Source organism: Mesoplodon bidens (genome assembly GCF_964165515.1).
Source record: "Mesoplodon bidens genome assembly, chromosome: X".
NCBI classification, from domain to species: domain Eukaryota; kingdom Metazoa; phylum Chordata; class Mammalia; order Artiodactyla; family Ziphiidae; genus Mesoplodon; species Mesoplodon bidens.
Window position 1 is genome coordinate 39,535,631 of NC_138163.1, and position 6,000 is coordinate 39,541,630.

The 6,000-nt window shown below is 42.1% G+C and overlaps 1 long non-coding RNA gene across 1 annotated transcript in view; it reads right to left on the reverse strand.

The window, feature by feature from the left end:
- Positions 1-3,116, reverse strand: part of LOC308608611 — a 176,589-nt gene extending 173,473 nt beyond the window's left edge. Inside the window, exon 1 of the long non-coding RNA XR_014014202.1 lies at positions 2,998-3,116. This is a non-coding gene — a long non-coding RNA (uncharacterized lncRNA). The remainder of the gene's footprint in view (positions 1-2,997) is intronic.
- Between the last annotated feature and the right edge of the window lie 2,884 nt (positions 3,117-6,000).

Consider the following 6,000-nt stretch of genomic DNA (forward strand, 5'->3'; position numbering starts at 1 on the left):
CTTTTCCCATATAGGTTATTACAGGGTATTGAGCAGAGTTCTCTGCGCTATACAGTAGGTCCTTGTTGGTTATCTATTTTATATAAAGTAGTGTGTATATGTCAATCCCAATCTCCCAATTTATCCCTCCCTGCCACATTTCCCCTTTGGTAATCATAAGTCTGTTTTTGAAGTCTGTGAGTCAGTTTCTGTTCTGTAAATAAGTTCATTTGTATCATTTTTTAGATTCCACATATAAGTGATATCATATGATATCATTTTACAATACATACACGTATCTAACCACAGTATATACCTTAAAGTCACATGTTATATGTCAACAATATCTCAATGACTCTGGAAAAGAAAGGGATGCTCAATAGCGTTAGTGATGAGAAAAATGCAAATTAAAACCACAATCTGATAGCACTGCACACCTACTAGAATGGCTCAGTTGTAAATTATGTCTCTATTACCAAATGCTGGCAAGGTTGTTGAGCAACCAGAGCCCTCATGCGTCTCTGCGAGGAATGTGAAGTGATACAATTACACTGAATAACTGCTTGGCAGTTTCTTATAAAGTTAAGCATATACCTTCCAAGTTTTAGGTATTTACCCAACAGAAATGAAAACATATGGCCACCAAAACATTTGTGAAAAAATATTCATAGCACCCAAATGTCCATCAACAGGAACACAGATAAACAGACTGTGATGTATTCACACAGTGGTATACTATTCAAAAAGGAACAATCTATACATACAACAACATGGATGAATCTCACCAACATTTTGCTGAGTGACAGAGCCACATGCAGAAGAGTATAGGTTGTAGGATGGTATTTACATGAAGTCTTCGAACAAGCAAAATGAGTTTAGAGTGAAAGAAAACAGATCAGAGTTTGGGGGAGGGAGGTATTAAATTTGTCAAAATTAATTGAGCTGTACACTTAAAATCAGTGCACCTTATGGTATGGAAATTATACCTCATTAATCGAACAAAGGAAACCTCACATAAATTAAAATTTTGTCGAACACCAGTGGTACATACTCTTGAGGCTCAGTGCATCGCAACTCTATTTGCACATGAGAAGCACCTAGGATTCTTTTTTAATATACAATCCTATGACTCATTACCAAATATTGAGAACCCCTGACCTGCTATGAGAACCATTCCTATATCAGCTGGGAAGTTGCTACCAAAATAGAGTAGTTTGATTTTCACAGCATCTTTTAGTACAGAAATCCATCCCCACGTCCAAATGAACTTGCCCATGCCTGCTTAGAACTGTGAATTGTTGATACACGGACATGGCTATGATATTAACAATTATGTCACATCTTCCAGAAATAGATTTCCCCTGCCATAAAACTGTCAAAAAGGGCTTCCATTTGTTATTTTAGTTCTCTTCTAAGCGCACATAATGGGAAGAGCCTACAGAAACCAAAACCATGCCTTTATATGCTTTTGAATTACAGATGGTTCTGTAAATCTAGCTTCCTCTTCAGAGCCTGTACACCATTTTGTAAAACACCTCTCATTAGCAGGCTTGTTTCTCGGAAGTGACAGTGGAACTCTTCAAGGATATACAGTCCAGCGGTAGACATTAGCAACAGAATCTTAAATAGAAAAATTCTAAAAGACAGAATGGGCCCCAGAGAACAGAAAAATGATACCACCACAAGAGGAGGAAATAGAAGCAATAGGAAACTGGCTTGGAAGGCAACGAGAAAACAGCTATGTCCTTTTCCACTTCAGAAGGACAGCCCTAGGAACAAGATTGAGAACTCACTGCTAACACAAACCAACCTGAATTGCCAAAAGCAACACAATTTAAATAAGTGGTGTAGGGGAAACCATCTCTGACTAATCCTCTGGTAACCTAGCTCAGAGGCGAAGTCAATCGACTTTTAGAAATTTCTTTTTCCTCTCCAAGCGGTTTCACCTTTTATGAAGTGAGGAGTTAGGATTATATAACTTCGAAGCCTGGTCTATTTCGGCTATTGTGATTCAGCTTCAACTCCAGTATATACTATCTTCTAGGATATGATGCACTTGCAGGATAGAGGTCCATTGCTTGGGTCCCAGTAGCAGAGAGGCAAAACCACACATGGGCTTTGCTTGGATATCATGTACAAGACAGGTTAAACGGCAACTGAACAAATCGATGTTAATTCCAGTTCAGTTGGCTTGTTCCCCATCTTTCTCTGCACCTGGCACCTCTAAATCTCTCAATGTAAAAACTCCAGTCTTAACCTCTGTTCTGTGTTAAAGCAGTGATCAGTTTATAACTTCTATCTGCAACTTCCTCTTAGAGAATGACTGTTGTTTAAGGAGCAGTGACACTGCATTTTCATTAGAGATAAGGATTTCAAGCAATGCATTTGGGTGTGGGTTTAGCCTTGTGGTCTCATTTTGTGAATTAAATTCTCAGGCATGCGCTTAGGCTTGGAATATCCAGCGGTATGGTGGTCATGTTTTCAGGGAGGAACTATGTATGCAGACAAATGACTCAGAGCAACTTAAAAAATTATGCTGTTTTGAAATCATATCAGGGCCCTTGTGTTTGTAGGTTCTAGTCAGAAGCATCACATCAAAAGACCAGAGTTGTTTGTGGTCAAATCATAAACAGCTGTGCCCTTTAAGTAAGTTAGCGAAAATGAGTTCTTGCCTAGAGACAGCAGCAGGATAATTAGCTTCTCCACTGGTAATGTTCACTCAAAAGAGAAGACAAGCTTGCCCAGGAATAAATCAATCTTGTTCTCACATCCTCTCTCTGTCTCTCTCTTTCTCTGTCTGTCTCTCTCATATATACGTATATGAAATCCCATATGAAGTCAAAACTCCCCTACAAGTCAATAATAACACAAGCAACTTTCCCCAAAACTGGGCAAAAAAAACTAAGTCAAAAACTCACAGAAGATTACGTGCAAATGGGGCCAGGAGAACTTTTAGCAGATCACAAGGCTGAGGGAAGAACTCTTGACCCGCCAGCCTCCAGGACTGGAAACACTCACCCTGTGCCGGCCTGGGCGATTCCACCGTGCTGGGATTAACGAGGACCACGTGGTCAGGAGTATGGTCATATACATGGGGATCCCGTTGGAACTGACGCGCGGTTTGGACCCCACTTGAGTGAAGGACTTGCCCCAGACGCTGCCAGTGCTGTTTGAAGCCAACCTTTAGCGGCAGCTTTGCGTAATAGCCGCCCCACCCAAGGCCACGCCCCTCCCCAGGTGGCCCACATCCAATGTATGATTCACGGGGGAATGTCAGGGCCCAGTAATCTTGGCCAAATTCGGGACAGCTGTGAAGGATTGTTCTGGCTCCAGAGCTCCTTGTGGGATCTTGTTGGGTGTGCATCACAGCTTGACTTTTCCCTTTGTCTAGCCCTGCTTCCTTCCCTTCCCTTCTACCAGTGTTGCTATTAATAACAATTCTTAGTTAACCTCCTACCAGCTAAGCCCAACTGGGTCTTAAAGAATGATTCCAGAGGACCCTACCTTATGGCAGGGATTGAATAAGTAAACGTTGATAATAAAAGAAATCAAGATATATAAGATGTGAGATATCCATTAGACATTACTGTGGACATATTAAGTAAATAATGGAGTATAGGAGGTGCAGGATGAAGATAGAAACTTGGAAATTCACAGATATATAGACTCCCCTCCCCCATCCAGAGGGATGATGAGGGGCCAGTGGGGGACCAGCAAAGGGATCTCACACCAGTAAGCACCCAGACCAAAAATGGCCTGAGACCCTCCACCCCTATCCAGAGATACCAAGTCAGCACCAGCAAGACAAATCTCACTACAAGTCATGGACCTGGAAACCTCTGTTCATCTCCTACAGACGGGAAGCATCCCATTGCATCAAGCACCTGCCTAGGAAACTGTCTTCTTCGCATCGGGCCAGAGATTCCCTTCCCCCACCTAGAGGTACCAGGTGGCTCAGCTTGGAGAAGCTCACTTCAGCCCCTCAAAGCCCCACCAGCAGAAACCAAAGAGGGTTTTTAAAATAATGGGCTGTTTTGTGGGGAAGAAAGAAATGGGGTGGGTGGCGGGGAGAAGCCTAGAAGCAGGGTGATCTACTGGGACACCACTGTAGTAATCTCAGCACCTAGAGCAGTGCCTAGTTTGTTTCACTGCATATTTGTTGAATGGATGAATGGATGAGGGAATGAAGGAATCCTCTCTAAGCCTGTTTTCATGAAATGGAGCTAATACTATCTCCCTGTATGAGTTGTTTTAAGAATTAAATAACACATGTACAGGCACACATAGGCACCCCCAAAAATGACAGTAGGAGTAGTTATTGTTGTTATTATTCCAGAGGGATTTAATTTATACCTACAAATCTGAACATCACGGGGAGAATCTCACCATGAGTGTATCAATAGGCAATAAGGATCTCTCCCCAACTCCCACAACTGACACTATTTGAGCTCACTAATTGTACTAGCCACGTCAGCCTTTTTTTTTTTTTTTTTTTTTTTTTTTTGCGGTACGCGGGTCTCTCACTATTGTGGCTTCTCCCGTTGCAGAGCACAGGCTCCGGACGTGCAGGCTCAGCAGCCATGGCCACGGGCCCAGCCACCCTGAAGCATGTGCGATCCCCCCGGACCCAGGCTCGAACCCGCATCCCCTGCATCGGCTGGCGGACTCTCAACCACTGCACCACCAGGGAAGCCCTGCCTTTTTAACCCCAGAACATCATATCTGGTTCCAGGTTAAAAAGCTGGGATTTAAGTTTTCGCTACCATAGACATACAAGTGCCACCAAAGCCTCAGCATCATCTCCACAGATAGAAATTGAATCTCTTTCCCTGGGTCACCAGATATATGGCGTCTGAACCATCTATCACACTGAAAGAAGTCAAATCCATCAGAGGAGGTTTCCAAAGCACATCTAGATTGCTGAATCCTGCACGGTCATTTTTCGGCACTCTACTGATTCTGATGGTTGAAGTAATGAGTGGTGATTATTTAAGTTAATGTAGATCGGCCCTTCATTTCCACACTCTCCTCTCCTTAGCAGATTTGTTGTTGAGTGTATAGGAGTAAAACACGTGTTTGCATTCCCTTAAACCACGTCAGACTTCATAATGGCAAAGCAGTGGGAATCAAGGAGAGTTACAGCATGTAGCAAGTCACCATCTGATTATTTCCGGACACCTCCCTCCCCCAACCCCCCGCCAAAAAAAAAAACATTCAAGTGTAGCCAAGGTCCCAGGGTCCTTGACTTATTTTTTTTCCAGGTCCTCATACTTCAGCCCAAATAGTTCTTAAACCTCATTATACTTCATAGTTGAGGAGTTTGCTAAAAAAGCACCCTCTAGAGCCCGTTCCATACTTTAAATCTGAGACTGATTTTTAACACTCTCCCCAAATAAATTTTTACCAAACTCTCCAGGTGATTCTGATGATAACTCAGGTTATAGAAACTTCAAACTGTTAGTGATGGTATCTCTTTCTAGCATATTTACCCCTCTATCTCTGTATGTTGAAATCTAGCTCACACTTCCGAGAACAGTTCAAATTCAACCACCAATGTGGTGAATTTCTTGATGAGATATCTACCATGGTGACAGAAAAGGGAGGCATCATTCCTAGGGTACAGGAGGGCATTGGATATGACATCCAGGAACAGGGGTGGAGGAAGAGTTCTAATGTTTCCACTGAAATTTCCCACTGGAGTTTGTGCACTTGGCTGTAGGCTGGGTCAAAACAAAGTAACCTGGACAGGCCTCTGATTTATAAAGGGACATGAATTCCAACCACCTAGCAACCTCATTTTGGGAGGAAGATTAGAAGCTACCACATAATTTGGAATTTATGTTTAAAAGGAGAAAATTTTTTAAAAAGGAAAATAATCGAAAAAAGCACATAGATATACACGTATATATGCATAACCAAATTACTTTGCTCTGGACCTGAAACTAACACAATATTGTAAATCAATTATACTTCAAACAAAATAAAAGGAGAAAATAGTGGCTATCAAAGAGACTGCTACAT